The sequence below is a fragment of the Pinus tabuliformis genome, chromosome J (assembly GCF_031772625.1).
Source record: "Pinus tabuliformis cultivar Carrire ecotype Pingquan chromosome J, CPIR1, whole genome shotgun sequence".
NCBI lineage: Eukaryota > Viridiplantae > Streptophyta > Pinopsida > Pinales > Pinaceae > Pinus > Pinus tabuliformis.
Genome location: NC_142295.1, coordinates 1,591,563,385 through 1,591,576,226, shown reverse-complemented (window position 1 = coordinate 1,591,576,226; position 12,842 = coordinate 1,591,563,385).

Here is a 12,842-nt window from a genome sequence, read left to right as displayed (position 1 = left end):
TATGAGCAATTCCCATGGTGGCCAGTTGAGAGCTTGTCCTGTTATTCAATATGTTGATCATTCTATTGGCAGCATCAGGCATGTTGCCAAGGCTTGCTCTTGCTCTGTGTATTTCCCTATTTGCCTTTGTAATGAGCACTGACTGCTCATCTATGGTCTCAATGTACTGCCACTGATCAGTAATGGACTGGCCAATGTTAGCCCAAAGGACTGTTTTGAGCTCTGTTGTCACCTTGTCTAGTGTGAGCTCTTTCTCAAGCTCAGCTATTCTCTTTTTGAGAGCCTTTATATCTCTTTCTTTCTCAGCCACATTCTGTTTTCTCTTATCATATCTTTCATTTACTTTAGCCAAAGATTCTTTGGCTTGATTAAGCTCTAACATTTGAGCTTCCAGGACTTGAATTTCATTTTGAAGCTTCTGCATATCCAGACTATGAGTCTGCTCTGTTGTTGGTGCAGCTGTTGATGTAGTTGGTGTGTAGGTTCTGTTTGCTGAGGAGGAGGGGCAGTAGTTGGAGCAGCTTCCTCAAGGTTGATCACTTCAGGAGGAGGCTTGGAGGTTTGCCCTTCTTCTCTTTGTTTCAAGGCTGCCTGTAGTGCTTCTTTTGCAGCCTCAGATTCTCCCGCTTTTCCTGAGTTTGGATTAGCTGCTTGTACAGAGATATCAACAAGGTTGTGGCCTCTTGATCATGTCTTTGCTGGGCAACATCATCTGTTTGAGGGTGAATTGTGGCTGGGAGTTTGATCTTTCTCCTCAAGGCTGCCATGTCTGCATCCCTCAATTTTAGTATCTCTTGTATGCCCTTGATGTCTGTGGGATCATGCCCAATCTCTATGATGATGTCCTCTAAGGACCTTATTCTGTTGTCCTTTGCCTGGGATGATGCTCTCTCCAACTCTAGCTGAGAGGCTGTATTGTTAAGGCTATTTTGTAGCATGTAGTTATCCAATGTTTGGTCTGCCAAGGAAGCATAGACCATCTCACCCGTTTGCTTATGCAGTTCTATCTTGTCCATTGGGTGGATATCCTTGGCAAGGACTTCCAGGTTAGTCCTCAAGTAGTCAGAGGCAGATTTGGGCTGCACTGCTGTTGGCATAAAATGACTCATGATCATTTTGCCTTCCTGCACATCATATGCAGACATGAGTCTTTGTTGATTGGTGGGAGCCATATTTAACAAATGGTTATACAGTTGTATCTTGATGGGCTCATTTCTCCTCTTAATGTCGATGAACTGTTGTTTAATGCTGGGTCCACCTTCTCTTTGCTGATTTGAGGAACTTACTTCTCCTCCCATTGCTCTATCCTGTTCCTGTTGAAAGGAACTTGCTGATGCTTCCCTGCTGGGTGGGACCATACCAAAAGACTGTCCTATTGGCATTTCTTCCTCTGAGAAGGGATTGATTCTCTGTCTTTTCTCCCCATGACTTGCTGATGTTGTAAGGGGAGTCTCTCTGTCCCTTTTCCTGCTTGTATCCTCCTTTTGTGGAGTTTGGAGGATTGATGCCTCAGCGGAAGTTTCTTGCCTTGGAGGCACAGTTTGTTCAGTGGATTTAGGGGCTTCCACTGTTTGCTCTTGCTGGACAGGCTGTTCCTGCCTTTGTTCTTTTTGTTGTTGCTGTTCTTCTTGCTGCTGCACTTCTCCCTGCTGCTCCATCTCTTCTTGTTGCTGCACTAGGGTTTCCATTTGCTCTTTTGTCATAGGAGGTGGCTGTTCCACCTGTTTTTCTTTGCTTTTGTTAGCTGTCTGTGGAGTATTCATGGCAGCTTGCTGATGTGTTGTTGAGGCTGAGGCAGCTGCTCCAAGTTGTCTTTTGTATGAGAGGGGGACCTGTCCACAAGTTTCTAAGTCAGTTTCCTTTTGAATATTTCTGGCCTCTCTTTCTAGCAGCTCTTCACTAGTGATTTCCTCTTCTAGGGTGCCCTCTTCCCAGCTCAACGCATTGGCATACTGCTCAATCTCAGGCTGCCTCACATGTGAATAGGTACCCAATTTGTATCTTATCCTCCTGAGGGAAACAAAATGATTGGGGTCATAGGGTATCCACTCAAAACTAGTTTGTAGTTTGAGAGCCTCTAGGATAATATTTGCCTCTTTCCATCCCTCTTCTTTTTTGTTATATAGGAAAGGGCCCAGCTGGCTCCTTACCTTCAACTGTGCCTTCTTGTTCTTACTTTGGAAGTGGAGGTAGTCAGCATTCCCAAATTGCCTGAAGTATTCTAGGGCAAAAAGTCTCATAGGGACATACCTTGGCAGCCTATAAGGCTTCAACTCACAGCCATATACTCTGATGACTGTGTGGTCTTGGTAAAAGTACCAATTACCAATGCTGTAGGTTTTGTTTAGATGGAGAATTCTCCTCATGTCATCAGTTAGCCTTGGAGGAGAAACACCATACAATAATGTCATAGCTGGATGAATGAACAAGTCTATGAACTCACAGTATGTGTATGGTGATACAGAGGTGCAATGAAAAACAGAGGTCCAAAACACAACTGACCTTGGATTCCCCTGGGCATTAACTTGTTTCAGGGGAATGAGGAAGCTGCCTAGTTGATAAAACAAGAATAGATGGTAAATGTATGAAGTGTATCTGAAGAGTCTTTCCCTTTGTAGATTCATTAGCTGGTCATGGATCTTATCTGCAATATATGTGGCATAGTCATAATGTACAGCTGGAGGCTTTCTAGGAGAGAATATAGACAGCATTGCCATTATAATATCATCCACATCCTCCACTCCCCTGAACCCTAGGACATAGCTGATCAAATCCACTAGCATTCTGCCCAATTCATTTAAGTATGCATATCCAATAGGAGGAGTTCTGATGGTTTCAGAGCCTGGTTGTACAAACAGCTGGTTGATTTTGATGATCTGGTCATTTGACAACTTAGTCCCCTTCTTTATCAAGTTCTGCATGTAGAGGGGGGTCAATGGTTTTGCAGTGTGGAAATGCAGCATCTCATTTATGCTCTCTGGGGTGATATGGAACAGAATTGAGCCTGTGGGGCTGAGGACAGCTCTTTGGCATGGATCATAGCACTCCTGGCATCTGTGGATCAATTCTGGCATAGGATTTAGCTGGGGGAGGTTGTAGATGGGCAAGTTTGAGTCCCAAATGCCTAGGATATCAGCTCCACTAAGGTGCTGGGCTTTCAACTCATTTAGCATCTGAATATTATATTTGGAGCCTAATGGAAAATAGTCTAACATTTGATAATCCATATCTCCCAGAGCTTTCCATTCTAACTCCCTATGAGGGGTATTGAGAGGCTTGATGTTCAGTGCAATTGGAGTTTCCATGGCCTATTAAGCTTCTGACTTGCAGGTGAACTGGTTGAAGTAAGCAGAACAACACAGAGGTGATTACTTGCAATGAAAGTGTGAATTTCAGGGACCAGAGGGTGAAATGAGCATACAACAATTGAAATACTGTTTGAATTACGAATAAGACCAATGTCTGGTCTCGCTCTGTCTTTTGTGGCAGGTTTTTAATGGATTGACCAACTGTCTCACGATTGCGCGAGCAGTTTACAATTTTTGATAAGAACTCGGGAAATCAAGGCTAAGCTGGTGGTTTTCGAGCTTGCAGTTGGAAACAGAGGCTTTGCAGAGGGAATTTGCCGGTAAAATGATGAGTTTTAGTGTCCTTTGAGCCTTCTGAGTAATTTACAGACAATTTAGGCATATGGAGGATAAATGATGAGAAATACCTGGCAAACAGCGAGCAGTGGTCGTAAATGTGGGAAGAATTATGAGCGAAAAGGTATGCAAAATGTGATTTTTGGCCAAAATATGGACCCTTTGGCAATTTGGCGCCTTTTCTCGAATGACGTCAGCATGACGTCATAGGGTGGGGTCAAGCTCGGATGACGTCAGCATGACGTCATCGGGTGAGGTGGCGAGCTGCTATTGGTCCACGGGGATGATGCGGTGGCAGACACGTTGGCACAGAGGCGGACAAAAGTACTGATGCGATGGCGGCGTGGTTCTGACGTGGGCATGACGTGGGACCAGCAAACCGGGCGGTAAGTGCCATAGCGGTTACGGTTAAGTGCCATAGCGGTTACGGTTTCTCGGAGCGGTTACGATACGGCCCTGGTTTTGTCAGAGGCCGCTCCGAGAGCCTTGAGAGGGTGACGCGTGGCCGAGGACTGACGTAACCCTTCGTCAGTTTCTCGGGCGCTAATTGTCGGGCGTGGGGGCCGCTCCGATATCAATGAGGGCCGTCGGATCACATGGGTCCGATCCGACGGTGGACGGGAGGGCGATGTGATCGGTGGATACGGAAGCGGGCGGAGGAATAAACAAATATTTCTTTTGGGACACGTGCTCAGCGGGAAAGATTCAGATATGGTATTTTTCAATGTTTTTCAATATATTTCGAAAAATCAAATATATGCGCCAACTTTGGTTAAGCGGCAAAGTGGGTTTTTTGGGTTTTTTCATAATTTCAAAGGGGTTGTGGGTAGGAAAGGGTTTTTATAGGGTTTTTCTTTGCAAATGAAGGTTTAATGAGTGGAATGACTTCAAAGAAGGGAGAGGGGTAGGTTTAGGTTCATCAAAGTGACCAGATGCCAATTTGATCCCTGACAGAGGATTTATTGGCTATAATGCCAAGGGGAGGGATATTTATACAAAATTTGGGGTTTATACACCATGGTGTTAATAATATTAGGGAAAAGGTAATATAGGGGATTTACATAGTAAAGTTAGAGTTAATATGGGGGGAAGATGTGAATGAGGGGGGAAAATCACTAAGTTTATTTGAAACTTACTTAGTTTAGGGAGTAGATCAAAATGAAAAGAATTTTTAGACAAGAAATGTGGTTTCTAAAAGATTAAGAACCACCATGAAACCATAATCTCTTCCATGAATCTCTGCTGATGAGGGAGTGTTAGTAATGAAATGGAAAGGGGAAGAAGGGAGGTTAGACATGCTTCTTGCTTGCTGCAACTTGATGAAGAATGACACCTTCTCAATTTATTGATTTTGCTTTGGTAAACAAAGTTAGCACACATGCAACTTATAAGAAATGACCCTTCTGCAACCCCAACTGCCTACCCATCTATTTGCCTAGCATTTTTATTTCTTCTTGGAGGGTGCACTTGGACTTGCAGACCCTTGCTTGCCTTTTCTTTTCTTTGGCTTTTCTTTTGTTTTTCTATCTACTTCTACCCTTATTTCTTCCAAGGTCCAAGATTAAGCTGTTGGGAGCCCTTTTTCTCTACCTAAACTACTTGTCTGCCAAGATTAAACAGTTTGGACAGACTCCTTTCTCTATTCTACAACTGAAAATTTAAAACATGACATGGTCCAGATTAGACTGTTGGACCATCCATCAAAATTTGAGTCCCTATCAAGCTATAAGCGCAGATTGTATTCTTATGGAAATATGTGATCTTTGCATCATCAAAGCAGAGCATATTTGGACCTTTTCATAGCCAATCATGAAATATGAAACCTATTGGTATAGGTAGCTAACAGTGGCTCCACATGGGGATGGTGTTTTATTTGAAAGACCAAGAACAGCAGGTCAGATTGCCTTGCTCCTTGACTGCTCTTGCCAATCTTGAAGTTTGCTGCTTTGAAATGCCAAAATTGTGTGCTTCTCTTCTTGGTAGACCTCTGATTGTATTCACCTTTCGCTGGCAGTTTAGGAAAACTTTGAGAAATTGCATTTCTACATGTTGACAGAAAATAATATATACATCTAGATATGTACAAGGAAAAACTCAGGGTGCACTTATGGGTGATATTCAAAATAGTGCTTCAGCATCCTGCCATTCACAGGACCTTCATCCAAATCAGTTTCATTGAGACTCTTAAGGAAATAAGTGTTGTTTCCTTGTACTGCTTGGACAACAAATGGTCCTCTCCAAAGGGAGTCAAATTTTCCATGTTTTCCCTTATCCTCTCTTCTTGAATCCCACTTGAGGACTTTGTCACCAATGTTGAAATCTTCTGCCTTAGTTCTTCTATCAAAGGCCTTCTTTAATTTTTCTTGTAGAACTTGAACTCTGCTGAAAACTTGGTCTCTAGTTTGCTGTAAACATATGATTTGATTAATTCTTCTTTGCATATCATTTGGTTCAGCTTGGCTTTCTTGAAGAAGTTTCATAACAAGCACTCCTAGTGATGAAGGAAATTTGGCCTCTACTCCATAAATCAACTCATATGGGCTGGTCCCAATTGATCTTTTGGTTGTTAGTCTTTCTGCCCATAGGGCATTCACAAGCTTCTTATGCCAATTCTTTTTGTTCTCTTCTAGTACTTTCTTTATGATGTTTACCAGACTTTTATTTGATGACTCAGCAAGGCCATTACCTTGGGGATAGTATGCAGTAGAATGGCCCAAGGTGATCTGAAATTTATGGCAGAAGTTCACCATTTTCTTGGATCTGAAAGCAGCAGCATTGTCTGTTATTATTTTGTCAGGACAGCCAAATCTAGCCAATATGTTGTTCTCCAAGAACTGAATGATAGTGGAATCATTTGCTTGTCTGCATGGAACAGCTTCAATCCACTTGGTGAAGTAGTCTGTGGCTATCAAGATCCATCTATGTTGGCCTGAAGATGAGGGGTGAATTTCCCCAATGAAATCCAAGCCCCATTGTTGGAAAGGTCTTTCTGTTGCAATAGGCCTCAAGGGAAGGGGCAGCATCTGTCTCTTTCCCTCAAACACTTGACATTTATGACATGAGGTGGTGAATTTCTTGACATCAGAGAACATGGTGGGCCAGTAGTACCCAGCCCTTAGTATTTTATCCACAGTGGACTTCCAGTACAAGTGCCCACCGCAGTCACCTGCATGAAATTCCTTTATGATATTGTCAGTTTCATTCTCAATTAGGCAGTTTAGCAATATTCCTTCATGGTTTTTCCACAATAAATTTCCATCCATAACACAAAATTTAGAAGCTTTCATTTTTAAAAACCTACATTTAGTTCTGGACAATCCTGGGGGAGCACACAGGTTTTGCAATACACAACATATATCAGAGTACCAAGGGGATTGTTCAAAGGCTACATTGATCTTTGGAGTCGCCAGCTCCGGTTCACTGTCCAGTTGGTTAATGTCTAAGGCTTGGAAATTTGCTTCTGTCATTAATTTGGCCAAGCCTTGCCCTTTTATTAGTTTTGTAGGTTTTATCTCAATGTCAAATTCCAAGATGTTGGCAATCCACTTTCCTCTTCTGCCCTCTAAATTTTCTTGGGTGAGAATGTCTTTGACAATAGGACTTGGCACATATGCTATGACATGGGAATAAAGGATGTAAATCCTAAAGTTTTTAATGGCTTTAACCAAAGAATAAGCTTGCTTTTCCATGATTTGATACTTCAAAGGTGCATCTCTAAGAGCTTTTCTAAAGAAAGCAATTGGCTTCTCACTTCCTTGGTCATCTTTTTGCAATAAGACAGCAGCAATAGTATGCTGGGAGGCAAAAGAGAAAATGATAAATTCTCTGTCAAATTGAGGATTAGTCAGCACTGGGGTTTGGGTAAGGGCCAGTTTTATACTTTCAAAGGCTTGATTGGCTTCAACAGTCCACTTGACTTTTGAATCCTTTTTTAGCATGTTATTTAATAATCTGATTAGTTCTGCTAAGTTTGGGATAAACCTTCTCAAGAAATTGATCTTTCCCAAGAATCCTTGCAACTCTTTGACATTTCTTGGGTGGGGCATTTGTAGGATAGCCTGTATCCTATCTGGGTCAATTCTAATGCCATCTTTAGAAATGATATGGCCTAACAGCTTACCTTCCTCTAAACCAAACAGGGATTTCTTGGGATTCAGGGAAATTCCATATTTTCTACATTTTAGGAAGATCTGTCTCAAATGTTTTATATGTTCTTGGTCTGATTTTGAGAAAGGTGTAAGGTCATCTAGGTAAATGACTAAAAAGTCATGAATCTCCTTGGCAAAAGCAATATCCATTGCTCTTTGAAAAGTTGCCCCTGCATTTTTCAATCCAAAAGGCATCTTTACATATTTGAAAGTTCCCCATGGGGTAGTGAATGCTATTTTATCTTGATCATCAGGGTGCACCAGGATTTGATTGAAGCCTGAAAATCCATCCAGTAATGAGATCCTTGAGGCCCCTATCACTCTTTGGAGAATGTGATCCATCTTGGGTAAGGGATATTTGTCTTTGAGGGATACTTGGTTCAGATTCCTTAAGTCCACACACAGCCTGATTTCACCAGTCTTCTTTCTTGTAGGGACTAAGTTGGAGATCCATTCAGAGAATCTGATTGGTGCTATGATGCCAGCCTTGAACATTTTTTGTACCTCTTGTTCCATTGCTGGGAGAAGCATAGGATTGATTCTCCTCAATTTTTGTTTAAAGGGCTTTTGATCAGGTTTGAGAGGGATTGTATGCTGGATAACAGAGGTGTCATAGGACTTTAGGTCCTCATAACTCCATGCAAAGACATCCTGGAACTCTTTAAAGAGGTCAATGTACTTAGGCTTTTGGTCAGGAGGTAGAGAAGCAGACAATTTAATTATTTTGGGTTTGTCAATTGTACCTATGTTGCATTCTTCAATGGCTGCATTTAAGGGCTGCATTTTTGGTTTTCTGGGGATATCATTTGAGTCAAAGATGTCCTCTAGTGGGGTTAGGCCTGTTGGTAGAAAATTGTCTTTAAGCTCTATGATTTCAGTTTCAGCATTGGCCACTTCCTCACCATTGATTGATTGAATTTGCTGAATGTTGTCTTTGTTGAAAATAGTTGGATTTAGCATTTGTTTTGCTGTTCTAGGTGATATTGGGTGAGTAATTTGTTGAAACTGTATTTGTGATGGACTTGCTCCATCAAGTATTTGTGATTGACTTGCTGTATCAAGTATTTGTGATTGACTTGTTGTATCAAGTATTTGTGATTGACTTGCTGTATCAGTGTCAATATTTAATCCTGCAAATTCTTGCTGTAGGGTTAAAAAATGGTTTATTTGCTTGTCATCCTCAAATACTTGCCAATCATTAACATTGTTTGGAATGGAGGTTCTGTGTTTTACCTCAGCTGTAAAACAATGATGAGGCTCAAAAGGCAGCTTGCAGGTACTTGCAAAGGTGGCTAAACTGTGAGCATGTAGATTTTGGGTTCTAGGAATTTTAGTGATTTGGAATTCAAAGAAAGAGTTTAGTACCTCAGCAACAACAGACCTATAAGTCCTTAGTCTTTTGTCATTGGTGACAAAATTTCCCTTCACTTGTTGGATAACTAAATCTGAATCACCCATGATTGAAACCCTGGCAGCTTGTAAGAACTTTACTAACTTGAGGCCTAGTAAAAGAGCTTCATATTCTGCCATGTTGTTAGTACATCTGAAATTCAATCTATAGGCTCTGCCTTCTGCATGACTATTTTCTTTATTGTGTACCCAAACTCTAGCTCCTGCCCCTAATTTGTTGACTGAGCCATCAAATTCAAGGAACCATAGAATATCCTGTTGGGAAGGAGATTTGATGATCTGTTCATGGGCTGGCAATGTGATTAGAAGTTGTGGTGTTTCACCTAGCTTGTCTTCTAGGACAGTTTTATCATTTGATTGGGTATGCTTGACATTTAGAACAGCAGCAGTATCTAGTGTTTGATTGACTGTTGTCTCATGGGTGATAATTCTTTCATTTGAGTCTTCCTCTTGTATGAGTATCTTGGTGTCCATCTCACCTTTTAAGGGAGTTGTGGTGTCATTGAAGAGAATGTATGAGTCTATGTCTGAATGGACAACATATATGGGAAAGTTTTGAGGCTTTTCTTCACTGCTGACCATGTATTTCATGAGTGTTTCTCTGTACAGTCTTTTTGGTTGCCCAAAAACAGAGATGGTGGCATATGACATGTCTAATTGCAGGGAACCTTGGAGTTTAGCTCCCCAAGATCTTGATAACAACATCCCATACTTAGGTGGAATATCAGCAACTACCACATCCATTAGGATTGTCTTGTTTGGGTATTGAACCAGAGACACACACAAATATTTTATGAGACCTAGACACTTGACTTGGCTGGAGTCAAAGGAAAACAGGTCCTTGTATGGTCTTGTTATGTCTAAATTCAATCTTTCCATGACTGCTTTTGGCATGAGATTGTGAGAGGCACCTGAGTCAAACATTGCATTATGTAATATTTTATCATGAATATGTAAACTGACATAGAAAGGTAATACCCCTGTGACCACCGTTTTTCCATCCACTTCTGGGCCAAACAGGAGTTCTGGGGTGTCATCCAGCACATTGACATCATCTTTGTTGCTAGTGAGTTGAAGGGACTTTTTGATCTATAGTTTATAGATGTCATGCTTGGCTAGTTCTGAAAGCGGGATAGCTATCTTTAGTTTGCCAATTTCAGTCTCTAGATCAAAAGGTTTTTCAGATTGAGTCTTGGGGTTATGGATGACAGTCCTTTCCTTGTTCATTAAATCTTCTTCTTGATTTTTATCTTGACTTTGGGACTTGCCTCTTTTTCTCATCTCTTGGGGAGTAACCTTTAAATTAGGTTGAGAAGGTGAAGTAGCCACGGGCTGCTGTTTTGAAGACAGTGGTTCAGTGATTTCTTCAATAACCACTTCTTCTGCAGGTGAATTTATTTTGACATTAGGCTCTGTGACTATGACTCTTTCAAGCTGCTGATTATCCTTTATCTTTTCAAGCTGGTTTACATTCACAGTTCTGCTCCTCAGCTTGTATTGTTTATGGACTTCATAGACAGCAGTATCATAGCCTTGTTTGAAGTCAAAGGATTCACCTGATTTAGTTTGGAAAAGTTTGATTTCATCATCCTCATGATCTTCTTGTGTTAAGAAAACTTGACTTTCACCATCTAGACCCATTAAATTAATCTCAGGATCTTCATTGGGCTCTATTGTTGTGGAAGTTTCTGCATAATTTTCTTGGAAAGGGGGTCTTATGTCTTGGTCAGCACTGGCCTTGCCAACATTTGGGTTTTGAGTTCTCCTGAAATTTGGATTCCTAGGAGGGTTGTTTTGTGGTGGTTCCCATGATGATTTTCTTTCAACTGATTCCACTCTATCACCCAATCTTTTCATTCCAGTGAGAATTGCATCTAGCTTTTGATCAAAGGCAGAGGGTTCCTCTTTGAAAGCAGTCCTCTTTTCCAACCTTGCCCTGTTTCTTTTGGCAATTAGGTTGGCTTCCACTGTGACAGCAACCCTTTGGGCCTCTGCAAGGGATTGAGGATATCTTTCCTTCAATTGATAGGCCATGTCAGGGTCAAAACCATCAGGAAATTTGTACAAGGCTAAATCAGGAGGAGGTCTTAAATTTTGTGGAATCGCGTTATATACATTGTTGAATCTTGCACAATACTCCAAAACAGTCTCTTGGGGACCTCTTTTGATAGTGTCATATTCCCCAAGTATGTGCAGAGGATCTTTCTTCTTCTCCCATCTACTAGTAAAGGCTTGATACAGTTTATCAGGAGTTGTAATGGAATTTTCATTCAGGGATCTAAACCAAGTTCTTACATCCCCAGTTAGGCTTTGAACAAACATCCTCATTCTGACACTGTCATCATCTATTTCATAGGTCTCAAAATGGTCTTGCATCCTCTTAGCATGCTGGACAGCTGTCAGAGGACCATTGGAGTCAAAATATGAGATTTTGGTTTGGTAATCTTGGGGTAGAGCTGCAGCATTAGCTGGTATCTGCAAGGGTGCAGATCTGTTAGCCATATTTACAGGGTTTAGAGGATTAACAGGGGTAGCTGGGATAATAGGAACAGTGGGTACCACAGGGGTGACAAGTAGGGGTGAACCTAGTGGGTTGGTCAAAGGGATATGTGCAGTGGATGAAGATGTGAGAGGAGGACTTTCAGATGTGGATGGTGAACTAGGGGATTTAGGGGTAGACCGGAAGAGGACCTTGCATGGGGTAGAGATAAGGCTGGGATGATCTGAATCTGAGGTTAGATCAGCAGGCTGCTCCTGCCTTTGCTGCCTCCTGATGTTTCTAGGGATAGTATTTGGATTATCAATAATGATGGGTGGATTAGGGTCAGGATTTGCCCTAGTATGCCGTGGATTTTTCTTAGGAACCAGCTTCTAACTGTTTTTTAGGATTTTATAGGAAGTTTTTATATCTGCTAAAAGATTTTGGACTGGATAAAGATTTTGGAATGGCTATATATATTTCAAAGCTGAGAGGAAGATTCACTGAAAGAGCTCTTCCCTAAAACTGCCAATGTTACACAGAAACAGCTTTAAAGGCTTCCTGACTGATATACAGGCTTGGTCTATAGCTTTGGGAGATAGATAGAAATTGGAAAATCCTACGAAGTCCCCAATGGAGTCGCCAATTATGTTAACACCCAGGTTGTTCCCTATGACTCCCAAGGGAATACAGCCGGGGTAACCACTAACCAATCTTTGGATTACAGTGCCTAGCCACACTGTAATCAGAGAGGGCTCTCTCTTTATAATTTGTCTCTGTTCTATGGAGATTTTAGGCTAGCTATGAAATGAGGGTATTTAGTTTGATGCTTTGGTTGAGGGATATCTTTCTGTACCTGAAGTGTGCAATCTGCAGATGATTTTATTTCATTGGGCAATGGAGTCTATGGCTATAAGTGTTTAGAAACCTTGAGGTGGTTTACTGAGATTACAGGGCCAATTAAATATTTCATATAACAAAGTTAGATTATGATGATGACATGTGAACAACCAGTGGAAAGCATTTAAGAATTTTCCACTAAAGCTGGGGTGTGGGGAAGAGATAAATGCCTCAGGAGCAAACTTGAATTCCTGAAAATATTTATCACAGTGAAAGATATAGCTTGAAAGTGTAGCAATTAAGAATTACACCTTATTTACT